Here is a 15,860-nt window from a genome sequence, read left to right on the forward strand (position 1 = left end):
AACGAATGATGAAAGGAAAATAGTGGGGTGAGTTTGTGTATAATGAACGAATGAACAAACGAATGATGAAAGGAAATAGTGGGGTGAGTTTGTGTATAATGAACGAATGAACAAACGAATGATGAAAGGAAAATAGTGGGGTGAGTTTAGTTGGATAAAAAATTTTAACGAATTGATGATGCAAACTTAGTTAATTGGTAAATTAGGGGAATGGAATGTTTGTAAAATTTAAAATTTTTGTAAAAAATTTTTAAAACAAAAATTAATGATGAAAAGCGGAAAGGTCCCTAGATCATTGCAAAAATGACAAAATTTTTGTGATTTTTTGCAAAATTGACAAGAAAAAATGAGAAAAATCATGTCTTGCGTGCATTAATTAAACTGCAACTTGATGAGAGACGTAATTGAAGAGCCAAGCCAATAGCGCCTGACGGTGAATCAGTGCAACAGCAGGAGACCGAGTAGCATCCTGCATACCATATCATTAATTTACACGCGAAAGTGAGAAAACCGCTCGCCGACCATAAGGCGCACACGTCCACCATATATGGTAGCCAACTGGCGGAGCACTCTGAAGGGCTTATTGAGATCTACCCCAAAAAAAAAAACCAAAAGTTTAGAAAAGAGAAAATGCCGCGATCACGAGGTCCGAGTTGGCCAAGCATCCCCAACCAGTAGTAACGGAGCGCAAGTTTAGGAAAATTAAGCAAGTTATGGCCCTGACCGAGGAACCAGAGGCGACAAAGAGCAAGTTATGAGAGCGGGTTTTTAGGGGCAGAAGAAAGAATACACCTGAAGCTGGACATGATAAACATTACTAACGCCGGGTTGCTGGTTTCTCGTGAGGGGTACGATTAATAAATAACCCAGCCCTTCTTGGTCAGCGCGTAGAGCAAGGTTAAGTGGTGAGGGGTCCTGAACGGTGGATTCTAGGTCCTGTGACGTTCCTCGTATTGTAAAGGAATTTATGCGAAAATTAACGAGTTTAGGTTTTAGTTCGTTTAGCGTAATTATTCCTAGAACATGACATGGTATGGGGTTAAGTAGAAATGTGCCTAGGTATGTTTATGTCTTGGTTTGGGTTGTATGGGAGAAAGCATGAAAATTTGGTTGGTTTTGCAATAATGGTGTACCCGATTTTCCTACATGGAGGTTATGTCTAATGTGGTGGAGAATGTAATGCAAAGTAGTACATACCATAGGGTATGGGGGGGAGGGGGGGGCCCCTCCCCTTGATGGTCGTATTGATTAGAAAGTTGGGGTGCTTGAATATTGTTAGAAAACTCTAAGAAGGGGGTGACCTTCAATCTTTGGTTTACAAGACCAATGTTTTTTATAAACTATTAGAGTAGTTAGAGGTTAAGTATCTTATTTTCTAGGAGACTGGTAATGGGGAATAGAATAAGAATAATTGTGAAGTAAGTAGCTGAGGCAAGTTGTCCAATGATGATAAATGGATGTTCAACCGGTTGACTACCAATTCATGTGAGGATTAGGAGGTTTGTCACTAAGATTCAAAATAGGAGTTGAGAAAGAGGGCGGAAGGTTATTGTTCGTTGTTTTGACATGTGGAGAAATGGGGTTAAAAATAGAATTAGGACGGAGGCAGCGAGGGCTAGGACTCCTCCTAGTTTGTTGGGGATTGATCGTAGAATAGCATATGCAAATAGGAAATATCATTCGGGTTTAATATGAGGAGGTGTAACTAATGTATTTGCAGGAGTAAAATTTTCTGGGTCTCCTAAAAGGTTAGGGGAGAATATAGCAAGTGTTATTAGTGGGATGAGAAGGAATAAAAGGCCTAGAATATCTTTTACTGAGAAGTAGGGGTGGAATGGGATTTTATCACAATCTGACTGGATGCCTAGGGGGTTGTTTGAGCCTGTTTCGTGTAAAAAAGTTAGATGAATGAAGGTGAGGCCTGCAATTAAGAATGGGAGGAGGAAGTGAAGAGCACAGAATCGGGTGAGTGTAGGATTGTCAACTGAAAATCCACCTCAAGCCCATTCTACAAGTGTTTGGCCAATGTAAGGGATAGCTGAGAATAGGTTAGTAATTACTGTGGCACCTCAGAATGATATTTTGCCTCATGGAAGGACATACCCTACAAAGGCAGTTGCTATTAAAGTAAGCAGAAGAATAATTCCTGTGTTTCAGGTTTCTTTATATAAGTAGGAACCATAGTAGAATCCTCGTCCAATGTGGAGGTAAATGCATATGAAGAAGAAGGAAGCACCGTTTGCGTGAAGGTTACGGATGAGTCAGCCGAATTGAACGTTTCGGCATGTATGGGCAACGGATGTAAATGCTAGGGTGATGTCTGCGGTGTAGTGTATTGCTAATAAGAGGCCGGTGATGATTTGGATGATTAGGCAAATACCTAGAAGAGATCCAAAGTTTCATCAGGCGGAAATGTTTGATGGTGTTGGGAGGTCAATTAGGGAGTTATTGATTATTTTTAGAAGAGGATGATGTTTTCGTAAATTAGGGGCCATTAATTCTTAGTTCTGTGTACATAGAATTATAATTAAGATAGATAGGGCGAAGGATCCTAAATAGGTTTTGATTAGTCCAGAGTGGAAAATAGTTAGGATTTTGGATGTTTTGAGTTGAAGGGTTGCCAGTCCCTCTGGGCCTATTTTCTTATATCAGGATAAGTCAATTAAGTGGGATGCAATGTTTTGGCCGTTGCTTAGTAGCTTAGAGGAGCTTAGGCGATGTATGATTGGGTTAAAATACCCTAGGGTGTTTGAGAAGTTTATAGTCATATTTTGCTTAGGGGTGGTGAAGGTATGTGTGAGTTTTGATAGTTATAGGGCTAGGATAATACCTAATATTGTGACAATAATGGCTGCGGTTTTTGAGGTCAGTGGTATGGTCATGGGAGGGGTTTTTACAGGGGAGATGTAAGAGGTGATTAATAATCCAGCTGTGATACTTCCAAGAGCAAGACGGGTGAGTGGGTTTGTAACTGCTGGATTGTTTTCATTGATGGGGGTAATGGGAAGGACCCGGGTGTAATCAGTTTGTACTAGTAGGGTTATACGTAGGCTATATGTTGCGGTAAAGGATGTAGCTACGAGGGTTAGAAGGAGTGCCCAAGTGTTTAGGTATGAAGTGTTGAGGTTTTCAATAATAAGGTCCTTTGAGTAGAACCCTGCTAGGAATGGTGTTCCTATGAGAGCTAGATTTCCGATTGTAAGGCATGAGGTAGTTGTGGGAAGTAATTTCTGAAGTCCTCCTATGTTTCGAATATCCTGTTCACCATTAAGACTATGGATGATAGACCCGGAGCAGAGGAAGAGTATGGCTTTGAAGAAGGCATGGGTGGAGATGTGTAAGAAGGCCAGTTGAGGTAGGTTTAGGCCAAGAGTAACTATTATTAGACCTAATTGGCTGGATGTAGAGAAAGCAATAATTTTTTTGATGTCGTTTTGGGTAAGAGCGCATGTAGCGGCAAATAATGTGGATAAGGCACCCATACAAAGGCACATAGTTAAGGCGATTTGATTGCTACATAATAGGTGGTGAGTGCGAATAAGAAGGAAGATTCCGGCGACTACTATTGTGCTGGAATGAAGTAGGGCAGATACAGGAGTTGGTCCTTCTATAGCGGCTGGGAGCCACGGGTGGAGGCCAAATTGGGCAGATGTTCCTGTAGCTGCTAGAATAAGCCCTATGAGAGGGAGAAGGGGTGTTTGATTTAAGGAGAATGATTGCTGAATCTCTCAGGTATTAGTAGAAGATGCTAGTCATGCTATGGAGAGAATTAATCCAATGTCTCCAATACGGTTATAAAGTACGGCTTGAAGTGCAGCGGTATTGGCTCCTGCTCGGCCATGTCATCATCCAATTAGGAGGAAGGATATAATTCCAACTCCTTCTCAGCCGATAAATAGAAGAAATAGGTTGTTAGCGATGATTAGGATGAGTATAGCGATAAGAAAGAGTAGGAGGTAAAGAGAGAATTTTGTGGTGTAAGGTTCTGAAGCTATGTATCATGTTGCAAATTGTAGAATAGCTCATGTTACGAATAGTGCAATGGGGAAAAATATTAAGGAGTATTGATCTATTTTAAGGTTAAGGGGAATTTTAAAGTTTGTAATGAATTTTCATTCTCAATAGAAAGTAGTGTTTTCCATGTTAGAATAGATGGAAAGGATTATAGGAATTAAACTGATTATAAAGGAAGTTTTAACAGTATGTATAATAGTAGATGGGGAGTTCGGGTAGTTTTTAGATAGAAGGGGGAGTAGAATAGGGGTAAAAAGAATGGTTAAGGTTAGGAATATGGATGTATTAAGAATTAATGGGAGGTCCATTACTTTTACTTGGATTTGCACCAAGATAAATGGCTCCTAAGACCAGTGGATTGCTATTATCCTTGAAAAGTAAGGGGGCTGAGGTCTTAAGCTCAGATGCAAGAGTTAGCAGTTCTTGTTGGTTAAACCTCCCCTCGGCAGGCAAGAAGAGTTTAACTTCTATTTTTAGGATCACAGTCTAATGTTTGGTTTAAAACTATGCTTGCATGTGGGGATTCCTGAGATTAGCTCTGGTTTTAAAATAAGAAGGAGGGAGGGTAGGATGTGAAGTGTTATAAGAAGATGTTCTCGTGTATTCGAGTTTTGGGTGGTAGTAATGTAAGTTGGAGTTGGTCCTCGTTGGGTTATAAGGAGTATGTAGAGGGTATAGGCTGCAGTCAATAAGGTGGCGGCTCCGGTCAGGATAATGGTAAAGGTAGATCAGTTGAAGAGAGCAATTATGATAGTTAATTCAGCTATTAGATTGGTGGTTGGAGGAAGGGCCATATTAGTTAGGTTGGCTAGAAGGCATCAGATTCCTGTGAGAGGTAAGAGGGGTTGTAGGCCTCGTGTTAGGAGGAGAGTGCGGCTATGTATGCGTTCATAATTTGTATTAGCTAGGCAAAATAGTATGGAAGAGGTAAGTCCATGTGAAATTATCAGGATGATGGCTCCTGAAAAGGATCAGTGGGTTTGGATTATTGTTGCAGCAATGACTAAGCCTATGTGGCTTACTGAGGAGTAGGCAATTAGTGATTTAAGATCGATTTGGCGCAGGCAGATAGAACTTGTTATTAATGCTCCTCATAGGGCTAAGGTTAAGAAGGGGTAGTGAAGGTAGTCGAGAAGGGAATTTGTGATTATTGAAACACGTATAATACCATAACCTCCAAGTTTGAGGAGGAGTGCAGCTAGAAGTATAGATCCTGCGATTGGTGCTTCTACATGGGCTTTTGGGAGTCATAGGTGAAATCCATAAAGAGGAGCTTTTACTATGAAAGCGAGTAGTAGGGCTAGGCTTGATATGAGGCCTGTTCAAGAATCTGTAAGAGAGGGGTGTGAAAGTTTTATTAGGGTAATATGTATGGTTCCTGTTTGAGTGTGAAGATATACGATGGCAACTAGTAGGGGAAGAGAACTAATTAGTGTATAAAATAAGAGGTAAATTCCAGCACTTAAACGTTCTGGTTGGCTGCCTCATCGTGTAATTAGAATTAGGGTGGGGATTAGGGTGGCTTCAAACGCGATAGAGAATAATATCAATTCTAGAGCTGAAAAGGCTAGGATGATAAATGGCTGAGTAAGGATTATGGTTGTGATAAAGATATACTTTCGTGTAGGAGGTTCTTGTTGGAGGTGGTTTTGGCTAGCTAAAATTATAAGAGGAAGAAGTCAGCAGGATAGGACGAGTAGGGGGGATGAGATTTGGTCGGTGCCGAGTCATGGGGATAAGTTCTTGGTAGGGTAGTAGGTTAAAGGAAGTCATTGTAAGCTGGCTGCTGCGATTAGGAAGCTATGAAAAGTAACATTAAATCATAAAAATTTTGAGGGTGATAAGAGGGTTATGGGGAGTAATATAATTGTGGGGAGAATGACTTGTAGCATTGCAGGAGGTTTAGATTGTGTAAATGATCTGAGCCATGAGTTCGGGTGGAGGCTACTAGGATTGCTAGGCCGGCGCCTGCTTCACTGGCTGAGAATGCTAGTATGAGAACAGGCATTAAGGAAGGGGAGGTTGTTTGGGTTTGGATAGGCCACATGGATAGTGCAATGTATATAGATAATAGTATGCTTTCTAAGCATAGTAAGGCGGAAAGTAAGTGTATTCGATGAAAAGCTAACCCTAGACTACTTAGGGTGAAGGCAGAGTAGAAGCTTAAGTGTAGGAAGGTCATTAAGAAAGTCACGGAGTAGGACTGTGGTCTGTTGAGCCGAAAGCAACTGTCTTTATTAGACTAACTTTCTGTAGTTACTCTGCTCATTCTAAGCCCCCTTGAATTCATTCATAGATTAATCCAAGCGTGAGGAGTAAGATGATAGCGAAGGTCGAGGTCAGAGTGGTAAGGGGAGAGAGGAGTTGAGTGGCCCATGGTAGAGGTAGGAGGAGGGCAATTTCCAGGTCGAACAAGAGAAATAGGATTGCAACAAGGAAGAATCGGATTGAAAAGGGGAGGCGGGCGGAGCCTAGCGGGTCAAAGCCACATTCGTATGGGGATAGTTTTTCTGAATCTGGGTTTATTTGAGCCAGTCAAAGGTTCAATGAGGTTAGAATAATACATAGTGAGAGAGAGATTATAAATATAAAGAGGATTATGTTAATTGCCTTTCTCTGGCTTTTATCCAGATTTTAGAGATTGGAAGTCAATTGTAATAAATATACTAGAAGGGCAAGATCCTCATCAGTAGCTTGTTATGTAGAGGAATAGTCAGATAATATCAACAAAATGTCAGTATCAAGCCGCTGCTTCAAAGCCAAAGTGGTGGTTGGGTGTAAAGTGGTATTTGATGAGACGGAGGAGGCAGATTAGGAGGAAGGATGAGCCGATGATTACATGGAGGCCGTGGAATCCTGTAGCCACGAAGAAGGTAGATCCATAAACTCCATCGGCAATTGAGAATGGGGCTTCATAATATTCTATTGCTTGAAGTGCAGTAAAGTAAAATCCCAGTAAGACCGTTATAAGTAGGGCCTGAGTAGCTTGGTTTCGATTACCCTCCGTAATGCTGTGGTGGGCTCATGTGACGGTAACTCCTGAGGCCAGGAGAATGGCAGTATTAAGTAGGGGAACTTCTATTGGATTGAGGGGTTTGATTCCCATAGGGGGTCATTGCCCTCCAAGTTCTGGGGTAGGGACTAGGCTGGAGTGGAAGAATGCTCAGAAAAATCCTAGGAAGAAGAAGGCTGCAGATGTAATGAATAAAATTATTCCGTAGCGTAAGCCCTTTTGGACTGTAAGGGTGTGGTGGCCTTGGAATGTGCTTTCTCGTACGATATCACGTCATCATTGGATTATTACTAGAATTATGGAAAGTAGGCCCCCCACCCCCACCCCCCCCCCCCCCCCCACCCCCCCACCCCCCCCCCCCACCCCACCCCCAACCACAACACCACCCACCCCCACCCCCCCCCCCCCCAACACCCCCCCCCCCCCCCACCCCTAGAAGTAAGAGTAATATGGAATTGTGATGAAATCATATGGCCAATCCGGAGGTAGTAAGGAGAGCAGCTGCTGCTTCGGAAATGGGTCAAGGGCTTGGGTCTACTATGTGGAAGGAGTGGGCTTGGTGTGTCATTAGGGGTTAAATGTTTTCTTGTAAGTAAAGGCTTAATAGGAGAACAAAGACATAGGCTTGGATTATTGCTACGGCTACTTCTAGAAGTGTTAAGAGGAGAAGAATAACTATAGTTAGGAAGGATACGGTGGGTATAATGGGGAGGAGGACGGCAGTAGCTGTTGAAATGAGTTGAATGAGTAGATGTCCTGCTGTGAGGTTAGCTGTGAGGCGGACTCCCAAGGCTACGGGGCGAATGAGGAGGCTGGTTGTTTCAATTATAATGAGGGCAGGGATTAGGGGCGTAGGGGTACCTTCTGGTAGGAGGTGACCTAGAGAAGCTGAAGGTTGGTTTCGTAGGCCCGTTAGTAGGGTGGCGAATCATAAAGGAAAGGCAAGGGCTAGGTTTATTGATAATTGAGTAGTAGGTGTGAATGTATAGGGTAGGAGGCCTAATAGGTTAATTATTAGCAGTATAGTTATGAGTGATGATAAAATTAGAGCCCATTTGTGGCCTTTCTTGTTTAATGGGGATATTAGTTGTTTTGTGATTAGGTGGAAGAATCAGAGTTGAAGAGGTGAAAGACGGTTTGTGACTCATCGACTGCTAGGAGATGGAAGTAGGAGAGTAGGGAATAACAGTGAGATGAGGATAAGGGGGATTCCGAGGAGTGTTGGGCTTATGGATTGATCAAAGAAGCTTAGGTTCATGGTCAGTTTCAGGGGTGGGTTTTTATAGTGGGTAGTGTTTTGTTAGAGGGCGGGTTAGTTGGAGTAAATTGTAAGAGTTTAGGTTGAAGGATGAGGGAGAAGGTGAATCATGAAGCAAGCATAATGAAGAGTCAGGGTGCTGGGGTTAATTGGGGCATGTCGTTAAGGAGGGTGAGTAGTCCTCTTTCTCTAGCTTAAAAGGCTAGTGCTGGTTCATAGCTTCTTAACGATTAGGATGTTAGAAGTGAAGATCAGTTTTCGAAGTCTGCTAGAGGGGCTGATTCTACTACGATGGGTATGAAGCTTTGGTTAGCTCCACAGATTTCTGAGCATTGACCATAGAAGATTCCAGGACGGGTTGTGATAAAAGAAGTTTGATTCAGTCGTCCTGGAATTGCATCGGTGTTTACACCAAGGCTAGGAACAGCTCAGGAGTGGAGGACATCGTCAGCTGTGACAATGATTCGAATTGGGGATTCTATTGGAATAACGATGCGGTTGTCAACTTCTAGGAGACGGAAATGGCCAAGGGGTAAGTCTACAGTTGGTAATATGTAAGAGTCAAAAGATCGGTCTTTAAAATCTGTATACTCGTAGGATCAATATCATTGATGGCCGATAGCTTTAAGAGTAAGGTCAGGCTCGTCGATTTCATCTATTATGTAGAGGATTTGAAGGGATGGGAGGGCTAGCATGATTAGGACGATGGCGGGTAAAATTGTTCAGACCAGTTCTACTTCTTGTGCATCGACAGTATTAGAGGATAGTTTTTCTATGAGTATAAGAGCTAGGAGGTATAGGACTAGGCTACAAATGGCTAGTGCGACTCTTAGGGCGTGGTCGTGAAATTCAATAAGTTCTTCTATAATAGGGGATGAGGCGTCTTGAAAACCAAGTTGAGAGTGATTGGCCATAGTTTGGGAGATGGGATGTACTTGGTTTTCACCTGTGATTTAGTCTTGACAAGACTATGTAATGGTTTTACTAACAACCCATAAGAAAGAAGCATGAGTGGTTTGATGCGGTTGGCTTGAAACCAGCTTGTGAGGGTTCGACTCCTTCCTTTCTTGTACTTGAACAAAAGCTGGTTCTTCGAAGGTAGGGTAGGGGGGAGGGCAGCCGTGAATTCATTCAATGTTTGTGGAAGTAAGTTCTGGCTGTACTACTTTACGTTTGGATGCAAGGGCTTCTCAGATAATAAATATTAGTATAATCACGGCAACTAGGGAGATGAGAGAGCCGATGGAGGATAAGGTATTTCATAGGGTGTAAGCATCTGGGTAATCTGAGTATCGTCGTGGTATGCCAGCAAGGCCTAGGAAATGTTGTGGAAAGAATGTTAGGTTAACTCCAAAGAATATTACGCCAAAGTGGGCTTTGGCTCATGTAGTGTGAAGGGTATAGCCTGTGAAGAGAGGGAATCAATGTGTAAAGCCAGCTAAAATGGCAAATACTGCTCCTATGGATAGGACATAGTGGAAGTGTGCAACTACATAATATGTGTCATGGAAAGCAATGTCTAGAGAGGAGTTGGCGAGAACGATGCCTGTTAGTCCACCAATGGTGAAAAGGAAGATAAAGCCTAGGGCTCATAGTATAGGTGGGTTTCATTTAATTGTTCCGCCGTGCAGAGTAGCGAGTCAGCTGAAGACTTTAATGCCAGTAGGAATTGCAATAATTATGGTGGCGGATGTAAAGTAGGATCGGGTGTCTACGTCTATTCCAACTGTGAATATGTGATGAGCTCATACAATGAAGCCTAGGAAGCCAATGGATAGTATGGCTCAGACTATGCCTATGTAGCCAAAAGGTTCTTTTTTTCCAGCGTAGTAGGCTACGACATGGGAGATAATTCCGAATCCTGGTAAGATAAGAATGTAGCCTTCTGGATGGCCGAAAAACCAGAATAAGTGTTGGTATAAAATTGGGTCTCCGCCTCCTGCAGGGTCGAAGAATGTGGTGTTTAGGTTACGGTCTGTTAGAAGTATTGTAATGCCAGCGGCGAGGACTGGTAGAGAGAGGAGAAGTAATACTGCAGTAATTAAGACGGATCAAACGAATAAGGGGGTTTGGTATTGTGAAAGGCCAGGTGGTTTTATATTAATTGCCGTAGTGATAAAGTTGATTGCTCCGAGAATAGAAGAGACACCTGCTAGGTGAAGAGAGAAGATGGCGAGGTCTACTGATGCGCCTGAGTGGGCTAGATTTCCAGCTAGGGGTGGGTATACTGTTCATCCTGTTCCAGCCCCGGCTTCTACTGTAGAGGATGCTAGGAGTAGGAGAAAGGATGGGGGAAGAAGTCAGAAGCTTATAGTATTTATTCGAGGGAATGCTATATCGGGGGCACCAATTATTAATGGAACTAGTCAATTGCCAAACCCTCCGATTATAATGGGTATTACTATGAAGAAAATTATAACAAAGGCATGTGCGGTGACGATTACATTATAGATTTGGTCGTCACCTAAAAGGTTTCCCGGTTGTCCTAATTCTGCTCGAATAAGAAGGCTTAGGGCTGTGCCGATTATACCAGCTCATGCACCAAAAATAAGGTAGAGTGTGCCGATATCTTTGTGATTGGTGGAGAATAATCAACGGTTGATGAAAGTCATAGGTAAGATGGCTGAGTGTTGAAGCGTTAGGCTGTAGTCCTTTTTACAGAGGTTTGATGCCTCTTCTTATCGATTCTGTAGTGAAGTTCATGTTGAGTTGCAAGCTCATTGATGTGCATTAGATATGCGCCGGAATCTGGTAGGCAGAAGCCTGTTGGTTAGGGCATTTAGCTGTTAACTAAAGTTTTATGGGATCAAGGCCCATCTGTCTAGGAAGAGGTGCTAGCTTAGTTAAAGCATCTGAGTTGCATTCAGGAGATACAGGTTAATATCCTGTGGATCTTAGCAGGAACTAAGGGGGATTAACCCTTATCTAAGGCTTTGAAGGCCTTTGGTTTGAATAACCTAAGTTCCTAGGGGATTGTGAATATTATAGGGGATAGTGGTAGGAGTAAAATTGATAGAGTAGTGAAGGTTGTGGTTAGGGGGTTGGTTGGTTTGTTAGTTTGCCATTGTTTTATATAGTTAGTGGAGTTTTGGGGTAGTGTGATGGTTGCACAGTAGGCTAGGCGTAGGTAGAAGAAAAGTCCGAGTAAGGAGAGTAAGGCAATAGTTGTGTCTGTTATAGTCAATTCTTGTTTAGTCAGTTCTTGAATAATTAATCATTTAGGTAGGAATCCTGTCAGAGGAGGGAGACCTGCGAGGGAGAGGAGGGTGAGGATAAAAATTGTAGATAATGAGGGGATCTTAGTTCATGTGGTTATCACGGTGGATAATTTAAAGGTGTTGGTTGTGTTAAGAATGAAGAAGATAGCGGATGTTGTGATAGTGTAGAGATAGAAGGTAATTAAGGTCAGATTGGGGTTATAGTTGAGAATAATAGTTATTCATCCAAGATGAGCGATGGATGAGAAAGCCAAGACTTTACGAGTTTGTGTCTGATTAAGTCCTATTCAACCTCCTAGGTCTGCTGAAGCGATAGCTATTAGGGATAGGAGGGTAGAGTCAAGTGATGGGGAGGTAAGATAAAATAAGGTAATTGGTGGAAATTTTATGATTGTGGCCAGTAGGAGGCAGGTTGTTATGGAAGAACCTTGAAGGACTTCTGGAAATCAGAAGTGGAATGGGACTAAGCCTAGTTTGATAGAAATTGCAATTGTTAATAATATGCATGATATGGGATGGGTTAGTTGGGTGATATCCCATTGGCCAGAAAATCATGCGTTGGTCATGCTGGAAAATACGAGCAGTGTGGATGCGGTTGCTTGGGTTAGAAAATACTTAGTAGAGGCTTCAATGGCTCGTGGGTGGTGGTTTTTAGAGATTAAGGGGAGAATAGCTAGAGTATTAATTTCTAAACCGACTCATGCTGTTATTCAATGGTTGCGTGAAATTGTAATAGAGGTCCCCAGGAGTAAGCTTATTGTGGAGATTAATTTGGCTTGAGGATTCATTAGTAGGGGAAGGGGTTGAACCATCATTTTCGGGGTATGGGCCCGATAGCTTAATTAGCTGACCTTACTAGAGAATAATATAGAGGGAGTATGGAGGATTTTGATTCCTTTAGTGTAGGTTCGATTCCTACTTTCCTAAGTCTAGGAAATGAGAGGATTGGTGTACCTCTATGTTCACTTTATCATAGTGACCCTTGTAGGTTCAGGCACATTTCCTTGAGGTGCCTTAGGTAGGGGGGTAAGCTTGCATACGAGATGGGGAGGCTGGTGTGCCATAGGCATAAGGCTAGTGTTAGGGGTAAGAAGTTTTTTCAGAGTAAATGTATGAGTTGATCATAGCGGAATCGAGGGTAGGAGGCTCGGATTCATAAGAAGCCTGCGGAAAGGAGAAGGGTTTTTGTGGCGAGAGTCAAAGGGAAGAGCTCTTGAGGGAGGTTAAGTGAGTTAGGATTTAGGAATAAAATGGTTGTGAGTGCATTTATTAGTATAATATTGGCATACTCAGCGAGAAAGAATAAGGCGAATGGGCCTGCGGCATATTCTACATTAAATCCCGAAACTAGTTCAGATTCCCCCTCTGTGAGGGCAAATGGGGCACGATTTGTTTCAGCAAGTGAGGAGATGTACCATATTATTGCTAAAGGTCAGGAGGAGAAAATGAGGTAAAGGGGTTCTTGAGTTGTAGCAAGGGTGTTAAGGGTGTAGTTACCGCTTAGAATAATTACAGATAGGAGAATAATAGCCAGGGTGACTTCGTAGGAAATGGTTTGTGCGACTGCTCGGAGGGCTCCAATTAGGGCATATTTTGAGTTGGAAGCTCATCCTGATCATAGGATTGAGTAAACTGCTAGGCTGGATAGGGCTAGGAGGAAAAGTATTCCCAGGTTTAGGTCAGAGAGGGGAAAGGGTAGAGGGAGGGGTACTCAGATTGTAAGTGCTAGGAGAAGGGCTAGGATAGGAGTAGCTATAAATAAATAGGGGGATGAAGTCGATGGACGGATTGGTTCTTTGATAAATAGTTTTACCCCATCTGCTATGGGCTGTAGGAGACCAAATGGCCCTACAATGTTGGGTCCTTTTCGAGCTTGTATATAACTTAAGACTTTACGTTCAACTAGGGTAAGAAATGCTACGGCGATGAGGAGGGATAGAGCATAGGATAATGATATGATGAGGTAAGTCAGAGCAGAGTGAACTACCATATGTTTAATGTGGAGCTAGGGAGAGGATTTGAACCTCTGGGTAAAGGGCTTAAGCCTTCTGCATTGACCAAGCTCTGCCACGCTAGCGGTCCTTTTCTAGGAAGAGGTATATGGTAGAGCTCTGAGTAATTCAGTTGGGTTCATTACTGGGTGCGAAGGCGTGCTTGTGGCATAGGCCTTACTTCTTCGGTCCTTGCGTACTAGAAGGAGTTATAGCATAGATAGAAACCGACCTGGATTGCTCCGGTCTGAACTCAGATCACGTAGGACTATTAATCGTTGAACAAACGAACCCTTGGTAGCGGTTGCAACACTAGGATGTCCTGATCCAACATCGAGGTCGTAAACCTCCTTGTCGATGTGGGCTCTTGAAGGAGATTGCGCTGTTATCCCTGGGGTAGCTAGGTTCATTAATCAATTGTAGTGGGTCTGGTTACTATTAGTACGTTGATGAGTAGTTCTTGGTCAAGATGGGTTGTCTGGTTTTTGGAGGTTGAGTTTATCTCCAAGGTCGCCCCAACCAAAAAATGCATACCAATAAAATCCTAGGGGAGTGAGTCCTGGGGAGGGTTATTGTTTATGGAGGGTGGTAGCAGATTTTAAAGTTCCACAGGGTCTTCTTGTCTTATGAAGTTATTCCTGCTTTTGCACGGGAAGATCAATTTCACTGATTATCTGTAGGAGACAGCTAAGACCTCGTTAAGCCATTCATACAGGTCCCAATTTATGGGACAATTGATTGCGCTACCTTTGCACGGGTAGGATACCGCGGCCGTTGAACGTATTGTCACTGGGCAGGTTTCACCTTTAATACTTGGTTTAGCTAAAGGCTATGTTTTTGGTAAACAGTCGGGCCTTGGATTTGCCTAGTTCCTTTTACAGATTTTAATCATCTTTGAGAGGCGCGCCGTAGGTGGGTTAACAGAATCTTGGATATAGGGCCTTGTTAGGGTTAGAAGATATCCTGTGGTTTGTTAATAATGAGATAATGTAAGCTTGCGCCATAGAGGGAGTCCTTAGTTACTTATTTTAGCATTAATTCTCTTATTTATTATAAGTTGGCCTATTGGGGATGAGGGAGTCATAAGAAGGTTTGGATTTTTAGGTGTTGAGCTTTGACGCACGCTTTAATGATGGCTGCTTGAAGGCCCACAATGAAGATACAATTTAATTTATCCGCTGGGGGAGAGTGTATTCTTTTTTAAAGGAGCTGTACCTCCTTTAAATAACCCTTAATTCGTCTCATGAAGGCTGAGTGTGGTCCTAGGGGTGAATTAAGAGAGAACTAAGATTCGTTTCATAGGCAACCAGCTATCACCCAGCTCGGTTGGCTTTTCACCCCTACTAACGAGTCATCCCACTCTTTTGCAACAGAGACGGGTTTGCTCAGTGAATAGCTGCTCGTAAGTAGCTCGCGTGGGTTTCGGGGGGGCAAGCTTAAATTGACGTTTTGCTTGGGAAATTCTTGCTAAATCATGATGCAAAAGGTACAAGGATTAGTCTTTGCTGTTTAATGCTTGGCTTGTCATTGCTATTTCATTTTTCCCTTACGGTACATAATCTCTATCGCGTCTTGAGTTGACCTTTCTATCGCCTAGACTAGGTTGAATGAGAGAATGCTTTGATTTAGTGGGCGGCATGATTTAGTTAATACAATTTGGTAAAAGAGCTAGAGCTAGGCTTCAAGGCGATCTGGTACAAACAGATATCTTTCAGGTGTAAGCTGAATGCTTTAATTATAGCTACGTCTTGATAGACTAAGTGCACCTTCCGGTACACTTACCTTGTTACGACTTGCCTCATCTCTAGCTTTAGAAGTCATTATGAATAAAATTAGGCATAGCTTGTGAGGAGGGTGACGGGCGGGATGTACGTGCTTCAGAGCCAGTTTAAAGGAGGCATCATTATCCTGCTTTACTGCTAAATCCGCCTTTTAGGAGTGATTTCACACTTCTTGTCGTAAGGTTTTCTATGTTAGAAAATGTAGCCCATTTCTACCATCTCATAGGCTATACCTCGACCTGTCTTACTAGCGGGGGGTTTGCTATTGTGCTCACTGCTGTACCCTCAGTTTAGGGGTGGGCTGACGACGGCGGTATATAGGCTGATTTGGCTAGGGATGGTTGGATGTATCGTGGGTTATCGATTATAGAACAGGCTCCTCTAGGTGGGTTTGGAGCACCGCCAAGTCCTTAGAGTTTTAAGCGTTTGTGCTCGTAGTTCTCAGGCGGATGCTTAAGTGGCAAAAGCATCAGGATTTAGGGCCAGGCATAGTGGGGTAGCTAATCCCAGTTTGTGTCCTGGCTTTCGTGGAGTTTTGTTGGTCATAGAGCTAAGGTCATTTTATGGAAGTATTAGATGCATCTT

General features: G+C 42.8%; 2 pseudogenes; both read right to left on the reverse strand.

The window, feature by feature from the left end:
• Positions 1-1,349: 1,349 nt before the first annotated feature.
• LOC120323951 lies at positions 1,350-2,387 on the reverse strand (annotated as a pseudogene).
• Positions 2,388-11,250: 8,863 nt separating this feature from the next.
• LOC113997621 lies at positions 11,251-12,412 on the reverse strand (annotated as a pseudogene).
• Between the last annotated feature and the right edge of the window lie 3,448 nt (positions 12,413-15,860).

The sequence above is a fragment of the Pipra filicauda genome, unplaced genomic scaffold (genome assembly GCF_003945595.2).
Source record: "Pipra filicauda isolate LSUMZ 115617 unplaced genomic scaffold, ASM394559v2 scaffold385_size793830_pilon, whole genome shotgun sequence".
Classification (NCBI taxonomy): domain Eukaryota; kingdom Metazoa; phylum Chordata; class Aves; order Passeriformes; family Pipridae; genus Pipra; species Pipra filicauda.